We start from the raw sequence: 12466 nt of genomic DNA, 5'->3' as shown, positions 1-12466 counted from the left end.
CCAAAAGGTTTTAATTATACTTTGCTACATGTAAAGTTATATTTAAAGATTTTGAAGGATCAAAAGTCATTGTAAATGTATACAATTTTTATTCTGGCATGATTTTAAAACATCATATATCAACATAGTGCAAAATTGTATTAAAATTATGTGTAGAAGTCGTTGCTTTGTTATGAAAAAGAATGTCCAGAAAAATTAATTTAATTGATGTCATTTGGAGTAACCAATATAAATGACCATTTTAGATCAAGGCATGTGGTCAGTATCATGTGACAGGATGTGACATCATTCAGACACCTGCAAAGTACCACATGGTCATGAAGCAAAGTAACTAACTCTCTCTTAACTATTTGAAAAATTCATGTTTTCACTTGTTCATACGCATGTCCCGAAACATCAGGTCATTCGGTACAACCGCTATAAAACATGGAAAATGTTGTAATGTTTTAAAAACTTGTACTAAATATAATATGTTTGATTTTCTTTTGCTCCCTAACTAGATATCAGCATGTTTGCATTGTTTGAAAATACTATCATTCGGTATAACCAAAAGTGTCATTCGGAAAAAACAAAATTTTGGTTAAACTGAATGACTTTTTTGGTGACAAATTTTGTCCAAGACTGACTTGCCGTTGAATAAAAATGTTGTACATGAACTGTTCCTGTCCCATATGTATAGAGATATTTTAGCATTTTTTTATGTGCTCCATATATTATGCATTTTCATTATTTAAAATTAAAACCCAATATCAAATTGAGTGACCCAGCACTGATTAAAAAAAACAACCCAGCAAATGGGTTAATGTATAAAACCCAGCATGTGTTCTGGTTCTTTCCAATATTTAGGGCTACCCAGCTCTGGGTTGCCAAAACCCAGCATTTTTTTAGAGTGTTTTTAGGACATAAATACTATAAGTAACTTTTACAAACCTGATTTCAAAAAAGTTGGGACACTGTGCAAATTGTGAATAAAAAAGAAATGCAATAATTTACAGATCTCATAAACTTATATTTTATTCACAATAGAATATAGATAACATATCAAATGTTGAAATTGAGACATTTTGAAATGTCATGCCAAATATTGGCTCATTTTTGATTTCATGAGAGCTACATATTCACAAAGAGTTGGGACAGGTAGCAATAAGAGGCCGGAAAAATTAAATGTACATATAAGGAACAGCTGGAGGACCAATTTGCAACTTATTAGGTCAATTGGCAACATGATTGGGTATAAAAAGAGCCTCTCAGAGTGGCAGTGTCTCTCAGAAGTCAAGATGGGCAGAGGATCACCAATTCCTCCAATGCTGCGGCGAAAAATAGTGGAGCAATATCAGAAAGGAGTTTCTCAGAGAAAAATTAAAAAAGTTATCATCATCTACAGTGCATAATATCATCCAAAGATTCAGAGAATCTGGAACAATCTCTGTGCGTAAAGGTCAAGGCCGGAAAAAACATACTGGATGCCCGTGATCTTCGGGTCCTTAGACGGCACTGCATCACATACAGGAATGCTACTGTAATGGAAATCACAACATGGGCTCAGGAATACTTCCAGAAAACATTGTCGGTGAACACAATCCACCGTGCCATTCGCCGCTGCCGGTTAAAACTCTATAGGTCAAAAAAGAAGCCATATCTAAACATGATCCAGAAGCGCAGGCGTTTTCTCTGCGCCAAGGCTCATTTAAAATGGACTGTGGGAAAGTGGAAAACTGTTCTGTGGTCAGACGAATCAAAATTTGAAGTTCTTTTTGGAAAACTGGGACACCATGTCATCCGGACTAAAGAGGACAAGGACAACCCAAGTTGTTATCAGCGCTCCGTTTAGAAGCCTGCATCTCTGATGGTATGGGGTTGCATGAGTGTGTGTGGCATGGGCAGCTTACACATCTGGAAAGGCACCATCAATGCTGAAAGGTATATCCAAGTTCTATAACAACATATGCTCCCATCCAGACGTCGTCTCTTTCAGGGAAGACCTTGCATTTTGCAACATGACAATGCCAGACCACATACTGCATCAATTACAACATCATGGCTGCGTAGAAGAAGGATCCAGGTACTGAAATGGCCAGCCTGCTGTCCAGATCTTTCACCCATAGAAAACATTTGGCGCATCATAAAGAGGAAGATGCGACAAAGAAGACCTAAGACAGTTGAGCAACTAGAAGCCTGTATTAGACAAGAATGGGACAACATTCCTATTCCTAAATTTGAGCAACTTGTCTCTTCAGTCCCCAGACGTTTGCAGATTGTTATAAAAAGAAGAGGGGATGCCACAGTGGAAAACATGGCCTTGTCCCAACTTTTTTGAGATGTGTTGATGCCATGAAATTTAAAATCAACTTATTTTCCCCTTAAAATAATTTTCTCATTTGAAACATTTGATATGTCATTTATGTTGTATTCTGAATAAAATATTGAAATTTGAAACTTCCACATCATTGCATTCTGTTTTTATTCACAATTTGTACAGTGTCCCAACTTTTTTGGAATCGGGTTTGTAATAACTTTTGAAAGAAACCATGATGTGTAATTTTTTCTTATTTTCATCTTGCATATTCTGAAAATAGTATGTAAACTTATGAGCAGAACTGTACATCTATTTGCCTTGTCAAGACAGAATTATCTGTTTTTTACCAACTGAAGCTTGAATTTCATCCTTAATATTATGTCACACACTGACCACAAGAGGGATGCAATGAGCTGTGGATATGGCTGCAGTACATCTGCAATATATCCTGTCGTCATTGGCCACATTATTGAAGCTTATGCTGACATAATATGTATGCATGATGTGTCACACTGACATTGTCTGCAGCGCTGTAATCCTGCTCTCCGTCAATAACACCATTCTTCCCCCACTTTCCCTGTCCTTTCATTTCCTGCCTTTCTGCTGGGGGTGGGAGTGAGCGATGAGAGATGACATTTCGAGTATGACAAAGCAATGACTCACAATTGATTCACTGTTTTACTTTTACAAATATAGAAACTTCCTCTCCCCCCTTTCTTTCTCGTCCCTTTGAGCTAAAGGCCAACTTCCTGTCAGGTGAGGAGATCGAGTCTGAGTTTGTCTCACTGACTGCAGCGTTATAAAAATGTCCCCTTTGAAAGTTTGCACAGTGATGCACAAGGATGCAGGTATTCCTAACTGACATGCATTGACGTCTGTCCTGTTTTGACCTTGTTTGATAGCCGTGGCCATGAATATGTATGCGAATTGCGTGGTCCCGGGGGTCCCGCTCACCAGAGGAAGGTTGCGCCAGCCCCGGCTCCACACCCAATCACAACCATTGAAAAATTGTTGCGATGTTCAATTCAGCTCCAGATTTTGAGGGAGGTTGCGTTTTCAGCCACTTGGTATCAAAAATCCTCTCGTTATTTATTAACTGGAAAGCAGTATTAGAACGTGACCGCGGTCTTCATAAACATTCAAACGATTTTAAACCGTTCATTGAAAGTGCAATATGTAAGAATTTTGCAGTAAAATATCCAAAAACCACAAGGCCAGTGTTATATATTTTGTTCACTTGAGTACTTACAATATCCCAAATGTTTCCAACTATTTGTAAATCTTGAGAAAATTGCAATTTTAACCAAGGCTCAAAGACCACTTTGGCAGAATGTGTTAGATAAAGTGGGCCGGTGGGATTCAGGTAAAGTGGGCAAGCTTTAATCTTCAGTAATTATATTCAAATTCATTAAATAAACTGACATTCATTTATTATTTTATAGTTGACATTTATCATCTACTTTTTAGAAAACAGAAGTGAGTGCGCCATTAGGAAATTCAAGTCAAGAGATGAAAGAAAGGAAACATAAAAATAAGACGAGGCGAGATCTGTGGAGTGAAGATAGGATGAGACAAGCAAAATGTAGATGCAGAATATACAATTTTAAAATATGGACACAATTTAAGTTCATTTAAAGTGTTTAGAGAAAACAGACAAAAAAGTTTACAATATGGTTACCATTTTAAATGTTCCTTGTATTAAATTTTTGTTAGCCTATTTGTTGTTGAATGTGTTATAGTCCCATTTTTAATATTTATATCCATTTCTAAATAGATATTCAGATTTAATCAAATTTAACATTTTCTATCAGTTGTTTTGAATTGTACACATGCATTGAGTGAACTGATTAATTTTACTCATAGCCTATATGCTTTTAGGTTTGTTAAATATGTTGCTGAATATGTTTGTTTGATAATATGTGTAAAAAAATCCTGTGTTTTTAATTAATATACAGGATAACTTTTGATAAATCATGGCTGGCCCACTTTACCTGAAAAGACCTTGCAAATAATACATTATATCAACTGTATTCAAATTGAAATATTATAGCAAGACCCTAAAGTTAACAAAAGTAATAAAGAAAAGAAAAGAAATAAAACATCTTGGTATCTAAATCACACATTTAACAAAAAGTGGCCCACTTTATCTGCATATACCCTATATTACTTATGCCTATGTATTGCTGCCTTCGTGCTATCGGAAACTTGATAATTCCCACTTTTGAAGTCGCAATTACGAGCTCATCACATTCAAGTTTCGAAATGGAAGGATGTTCATGTGAAATTTTTACCTAGAAAACATGTATTTACGATAATTCTGAAAGCACGTGAGGGCAGCATGAATAACAATGCATTCTGGGTAATATTATTTGCCGTTATTACCCAAAAATGCATTGTTTTTACAGCATATTACTGTTTCAGTGGAAAACGGTATTTTACTGTGTAAATTTGTTTCGCTTTTACAGCTATTTTTTTAGAGTGATGTCTCTTTTGTGTCTTATTGAGCTTAAATGGACAAATACACACAAAATTAAAGAGAAGAAAAGGGAAGAGAAGCTATTTTATCACAATGCATTATAATTAGGTTTTTCTTCACTTAAGATTTGTAGAATTCCGTTCACAATGTTGATCTGGTTACCGTGAAAACAGTCACACGCTGGGCGCTCGCTGCTGCTTTAGCCATCATATGGTAGAAATGTCTAAAGTAAGATGTGTTCAACAAGAATTTGATCTATTTCTTTGGAAACGTTTAGATGACAAAGTTTAATTGTAGTCATCATTAACATTCCCATATGGCCATGGAGGAGAATTAGAGATTGGGGATCACATTGGTCACATTCAGCAGACTATATTTTTACATATTTATTGCAACAAATGACAACCAAAATCAAATCTCTAGAAGCTTGTGTAGTGGTTGTGTGCAAGTTCTGCTAATTCAAATGCCAATGAGAGTCATACTTGCAAAGGTAATGTTAATTATTAAACCAAACAAAAGACAAAACTTTCAAAAACACTCAGCAATGTGATTATTTTAATCTTTTATTTTAATTTTAATTAAGATGTGCTCTACAGCTTCTTCTCGTCACCTCCTCAACCTGCTTCACTTGGTGTTTTTACACGTAGAAAAGGTGAACAAACGTATTGCGTTGTCCAGTATTCTCCCAGAACAATGATCTGGGTTACTATGGCAATTCTCGATGCACCCGCAATGTTCACAACGGTTCACAATCACGACAGAAAATCAAAATACTGCCCTAAAGTCACTAGCAGAAAGATAAGCGGATAAACAAAGCAGTTATCCAGAACTCAACATGGTGTGACGTCAGCTTCACATTCTCTGTTGTATTTATTTGTGCTATTGCTTGCCATCCATGTGGATGTTACTTTGACACGTACCTCCTACCCAAGCATTGTTTCAGACCATGTACACCCTTTCATGGAAACGGTATTCCCTGGTGGCTGTGGCCTCTTTTAAGCAGGATAATGTGCCCTGCCACAAAGCAAAAATGCTTCAGGAATGGTTGAAGGAGCACAACAATGAGTTTGAGGTGTTGACTTGGCCTCCAAATTCCCCATCTGTGGGATGTGCTGAACAAACCGATCCAAAGAGGCTCCACCTCGCAACTTACAGGACTTAAAGGATCTGCTGCTAACATCTTGGTGCCAGATACCACAGCACACCTTCAGGGGTCTAGAGGAGTCCATGCCTGGGTCAGGGCTGTTTTGGGGAACCAACACAATATTAGGAAGGCGGTCATAATGTTATGTCTGATTGGTGTAGAGTCCCTTTTGTAAAGTTAGAGAATCTGTAAAAAAGTAAATAATGTTAAAACACTGTCACTTATCTCAAAGCTGGACCCGGCCCTGAGTTGCGCTGGAACATGTGCATGTTTGAGAGCTAGAGAGACTGGATTGTCTTTAGGACCTTAAACTGTGCAGTACGGCGATGCAGGGTTTTTATTTGCTTCCAGATCACGCTAACCTGCTAACTGGTAACCTGCAGTACAGCGATGTGTCGTGTCGCCATGACAACAGCCGGCTCTCTGCTCTGCTACTGCCTGTCGGCCTCCAACTCCAGCCAAGAACACAACAGAGAGAAGGAAAACAGGAAAACAGCTAAAAATAAAATGCAAAAGAGCAGATTTGAAAACAGACACAACTGGAGTCCAAATAATTACTTCCTTATTTTATCTTATAGCCTATATAGACATATAACAATTATATCTGTTTTGACTACCTAATTAACTCTTTCTCTGGACGCTTTTGAGTCCTAGACAGGAAAAATAATATGCAAACTTTATAGGCTCTATAGCTTGTGTGGGGGTGGGTGCATTTAAATATGCTTATATAGGTTATGTAAGTAAAGCTTAACAAGATATGGGAGGGGGGGTGAAGGAAATAGCACACATTTGTTTGTGTGAAAGAGTGCAATAACCTCAGTATGTTTTCATTATAGTGAGAGAGGCTGCTAAACAATGGATGGTCATAATCTTTGTGAGGAATAACGTCACAGATGCTTCTATAACCGTGGAGGTTTTCATGCTTTTATTGCATGCGCTAATGGTGAGTCATAACTGTTAGGACTGGAGACGGTTCTCCATGGAGACGTGATGCTGGATCTCAGCACTCTCATAAAGATTCAATTTGGTGATCAATTTAAAGCTACACTTTATGCTTTATTTTAGTATTTGGTAACACTTTATTTTACAGTGTCCTTTCTACATGTTACATGTAGTTACTGATAGCTTTAAATTATGCATACATGCAACTAACCCTAAACCAAACCCCTAACCCTATAGTAAGTACATGTAGTTAATTATTATTACTTAGTACTTAAATTTATAATTACACTGTCACACAGACACCTTAATACCAAGTATTTTTAGTAATGGTGATGGTTGTCTGTTGTATTTTTATTTAATTTTTTTTTGGTCACCTTAGTAAAATCGTTCATGTTCATTTTACAAATCAGCAAAAAAAAAACAAAACAACAACACACTATATGGTTGTGTCTGAAATTGCATATTCTCTCGAGTAGGTACTTATTCTGAATAAGTAATTACTAAGTAATTACCAGCATCAGTTGCGTCGCTTATCTGCCATTCACAAATCCTCTCCCGTGGCCTCAAGGGATAGCAAGTTGTGTATCGTATGCACAATTCTGAATCTCACAGGAAGTAGTAGGTCATCCGGCTACTTTTTGCCTACTCTTTTATGAGTACTGTGAATTTTTGTCACATACTGTTTTTCACCTACTATATGCAGCCTTAGATGATGATTTGTGTAGTCAGTGATCAATTGACTATTATAATGAATCAATTTAAAAAATCAACTAGGATACCTGTAGCCAGAAAGCAAAAGTTCATCAAACAAACAATTTGAAATAATCAAACAAATAATCAATTCTCTGAAGTGAGAATGCAATATTAAAATGAATATTTTCATAATAAGATGAATGATAGGTGTCATTTTAAATACATTTTCTCCACTGTGTCTATTTTTGCCATTCAAACTGCTGTCATTATTTGCCCTTAAGTTGTAACAGGTAGACATTCTTTCTTCTGTGGAGCATAAAAGAAAATATTTTGAGAAATGTCTCAGTTTTTTTTTGTCCATACGATGGTCAGCATTCTTTACAATCTTATATTGTGTTCCACAGAAGAAAGAAAGTCATACAGGCTTGGAAGAAAATGAGGGTGAGTAAACGTGAATGTTACCCAATGGACTGCTCATTAAAGTGATCAAACAGCTCCCATTTTCCTCGTTCAACTCTTAAATTTTATGAGCAAAGATGCTTTTTAAATGTATGCAGTAACCTGCAACTTTTCAACACACACACACACACACATCTACACTCCTGCGGTGTGTTACTGCTAAACAGCGAGGGCTGGTTTCTGTGACATTTCCTCAATCTTTGTTCTGCGTTCATCCTCCTCTTATCCTGTTTTCTCTCTGTTGTACCGGGAAGAGAACAAAAATTTGTGTGTTTGTCCTTGCGGCTGTGAGGTGGTGGATGGTTTTTGCTACGGATGGTTTATTTTTAGCTGCTTTTCTTATCTGTCAACATGTGCACATCGATCGCTCCACACCACCTTCACATGAATGAGCCTTTGACGTAAAAGAGCAAACTATCTGCTGCTCGCTGGGAAGAGAGAGCCAGAGCGATCTGTTTCCCCCTTTGCTTGGAATTCCAGTCTGCTCTGATGCACTGCTTCACTCTGAAGTCTGAGGGCAATGACTGTGTTTATGTGTAGCCTATAAGCGTATAGTGAATATATGCAGACGTGCACGAGCGCATGTATTTATGTTTAAGGCATGGCTCTGTAGTGACCTGTGGACTAGAATGAGGCATGCAAGCAGTCAGATGCATCCATGGCAACCTGGTGAGTGTGCAGAGCAGAGTAAACAACCACTATGGACTGTTTGTGCATGTGCATATGAGAGAGAGAGAGAGACTGCATTTATGAGACCACCACGATAAGACGTGATCTAAGTGATATGTAGGGTAATTGCGCACTGGAGAACAGAATACCGAACCACTTGAAATGAACTGTTAAGATGAAACGCCCACGAACAAAAAGCCGCCGTTCCACCTCCTGAAACGCTAATTTGAAATGTCAAAAGCATTACCAATGCAAAAACTCATTTGAGAGTGTTTCAGCGTTTGAATGAATAGAATTTAAGCACAAAACAGGTGGGTGTGGGGTCAAGATGTCAAACCCTAGCAGGATGCAAAACTACATGAAAATTCCCAGAACTCTCCATCCTGAAAGCATTGGTTGAGTACAGACAAGAGGGCTACTCACTTTAAAAGGAATCTCCTGTGTCCACAAAGCTTTGATAATAAGTATCGTTGTGGTGGTTGTGTATTAATTATTATTTTTTAAATGTTTTTTATTTCTGTTTCAACAAATGTTCAGTAAAAAGGGGCATGTAACCTTGTTGCAAAATGTTCCAAACATCATTTTCTCTGGAGTTTGCATTTCTTGGTCTAATGTAAGTTTAAAGTGTTAGTTCCCCCAAAAATTAAAATTCTGTCATTTATTACTCACCCTCATGTTGTTCCACACCCGTAAGACCTTCATTAATCTTCGTAACACAAATTAAGATATTTTAGTTGAAATCCGATGGCTCAGTGAGGCCTCCATAGGGAGCAATGACATTTCCTCTCTCAAGATCCATTAAGGTATTAAAAACATATTTAAATCAGTTCATGTGAGTACAGTGGTTCAATATTAATATTATAAAGTGACGAGAATATTTTTGGTGCGCCAAAAAACAAACAAAATAAGGACTTATTTAGTGATGGCCGATTTCAAAACACTGCTTCAGGAAGATTCGGAGCACAAATGAATCAGTGTGTCGAATCATGATTCGGATCGTGTGTCAAACCGCCAAACTGCTGAAATCATGTGACTTTGGCGCTCCGAACAGCTGATTCGATACACTGATTCTCGTCACTTTATAATATTAATATTGAACCACTGAACTCACATGAACTGATTTAAATATGTTTTTAGTACATTAATGGATCTTGAGAGAGGAAATGTCATTGCTCCCTATGGAGGCCTCACTGAGCCATCGGATTTCTACTAAAATATCTTAATTTGTGTTCTGAAGATGAACGAAGGTCTTACAGGTGTGGAACGACATGAGGGTGAGTAATAAATGACAGAATTTTCATTTTTGGGTGAACTAACCCTTTAACCATGCATGTGATTTTGCACATTTCTAGATATAGGCTATATATACTCAAAAAGTTATAACCTATTTTTAAATTTTATTAATATATCCTTAAAGGGTTAGTTTACCCAAAAATGAAAATTATGTCGTTAATTGACCTTCGTTAATCTTCAGAACACAAATTAAGATATTTTTGATCAAATGAGCCGATGGCTCTGAGGCCTGCATTGACAGCAATAACACTCCCTTTTTCATTGCCCAGAAAGCTACAAAAGACATATTTAAAACAGTTCATGTTACTACACTGTTTCAACCTTAATATTATAAAGTGACGAGAATACTTTTTGTACGCCAAAAAACCCCCAAAATAACTAATAAAAAATAATTTTCAACAATATCCAGTGATGGATGATTTCAAAACACTGCTTCATGAAGCTTCGAATCTTTACGCTTCATTTGTTTCGAAGCAGTGGTTCAGAACACCAAAGTCATGATTTCAGTCAACAAGGCTTTGTTACATCATAAGTGTTTAGAAACTTCAATAGTTCACGTGACTTTGGCAGTTTGATACACGCTCCGAACCACTGATTCGAAACAAAAGATTCGTAAAGCTTTGAAGCTTCAAGAAGCAGTGTTTTGAAATCACCCATCACTAGATATTGTTGAATAAAGTCGTTATTTTTTATTTTTTTTGGAGCACAAAAAGTATTCTCGTCGCTTTATAATATTAAGGTTGAACCACTGTACTCACATTAACTGTTTTAAATATGTCTTTAGTAGCTTTCTGGGGATCTGAAAGTGTAAATTATCTTGGACGCCTTACGGAGCCATCGGATTTTATCAAAAATATCTTAATTTGTGTTCTGAAGATGAATGAAGGTCTTACAGGTGTGAAACAACATGAGGGTGAGTAATTAATGACAGAATTTTCATTTTTGGGAGAACTAACCCTTTAAGCTGTGATTTCTTTCCTCATAAATTACAGAAATGTTTTATTGATAACAAAATAGTGGAATATGGAAGAGTCAAGAGAGTAGGCTGCCTATTTATTAACCAATCAGATTTTGTATGACTTACATGCAGTCTTCAGCTTGTGAAAGGAGTTTTAATATCTCAAAATTGTGTAAAACATTAATTAGCAAAACATTACAGAACCTTCAAGTAACTAAGGCTGGCATAAGTTAGTCAAGACGGCTTTAATCACATAAAGCAGGGGTTTTCAAACTGGGGGTCTAAAAGGAGTGTTAGGGGGTCTAAAGAAAAACAGTGTAAAAAAAATGTAAACAAACAAATAAATAAGATTAAACTAATTACATAAATAAATTTAATCAAATAAAACATTGATTAAAATTGGCCTAAATATTTTTCCAAAAAAAAAATAATAATAATACATTAAAAAATAATAATACATCTACAATACAGCAAAGTAATAGTAGGGGAAAAAAACGTAATAATGCAACATAGAAACTAAATAATTTTCACAGAATAAATTTAATCTTTATACACGCAAATATATTAGTGCCTTTCAGAGTTTAGGATGGAGGGCCCTCGTGCTAGGATGATCATATTCGGGGGGTCCATGGCTGATCAAAGATTGAAAACCCCTGGCATACAGCACCTTTAAGAAATGGTGTAACATCCTCGCTCGCCCACCACATTCTCCCCACGCATAACACTTCTCCATAACCTACCAAAAGGGGGCGCCCTGTTCTCTAAAACCAGTTTAGTTCCTGTTTCAACATATACACATATACATATATATGTTAAAAAATAGAAAACTCCTGGTAAAATTGGGCCATGCTTTGATGCAAACTCAGACACTCTGACCGCATCGTCATAATTAAGAGCGGTCTTCACATCGGCATCTTTGAGACCCGCGAGACCCGCTCTGCGGGTTGTAATCTGTCGTGTCGCGCGCTATTTTTAGAACCCACAGCCGTGGTCACGTGACAGTCGAGAGCACGTCATTAATGTTGTTGTTGGTGGAGAAGCTGCAAATATGGAGGAAAGAGAGTTGAGACAGGAAAAAATGTACTTTTCATGAACAAGGGAGGAAAAGATAGCTTTGCAAAAGTAGAAAAAGTGGAAGACAGGCGCTGAAATAAGACGGGCTGTGACGGCGCGCGGAACGACAACAAGTACGTTATCAGGTAAAGTAGAAAGAAACATTTACATTATCTGATAGCGATGGTTTATGTTCTGTCTTTTCCCTCCTGGATTTGACACCCACCGACAGGCAAAGGTCCTAGCCGCAGGGAAACACATTGTGTTGACAGCTGATGGGCTTTGTATCGCATTTAGACAGCTTTACACCATTTGCACATTGGCGAATTCGCAGCCCTAAACAAACATCAAGAGTTTGTCTGATTTAGTCCGAGTTCCTTGCAAACTATCGCCATTTCTTTGCCCGTGGGAATCGCCTGACGGGATGAGTTTAATATTTTCTCGACCACCAGTCTCTCAGTGTAATATCTGAGTGTTTTGATC

The 12466-nt window shown here is 37.1% G+C and overlaps 1 protein-coding gene across 4 annotated transcripts in view; it reads left to right on the top strand.

Annotated features, from left to right (window-relative positions):
- The first annotated feature begins 11583 nt into the window (after positions 1-11583).
- Positions 11584-12466, top strand: part of hdac5 (histone deacetylase 5) — an 83389-nt gene continuing 82506 nt past the window's right edge. For 2 of the 4 annotated variants that reach the window (XM_067381633.1, XM_067381634.1), the window contains exon 1: positions 11584-12129. The gene's annotated coding sequence lies outside the window, so the exon portion shown is untranslated. The remainder of the gene's footprint in view (positions 12130-12466) is intronic. The other 2 variants (XM_067381635.1, XM_067381638.1) reach the window with 2 other exon arrangements.

This window comes from Chanodichthys erythropterus, chromosome 3 (genome assembly GCF_024489055.1).
Source record: "Chanodichthys erythropterus isolate Z2021 chromosome 3, ASM2448905v1, whole genome shotgun sequence".
In the NCBI taxonomy this organism is placed as follows: Eukaryota; Metazoa; Chordata; class Actinopteri; order Cypriniformes; family Xenocyprididae; genus Chanodichthys; species Chanodichthys erythropterus.
This window is presented reverse-complemented; position numbering and strand designations above follow the sequence as displayed.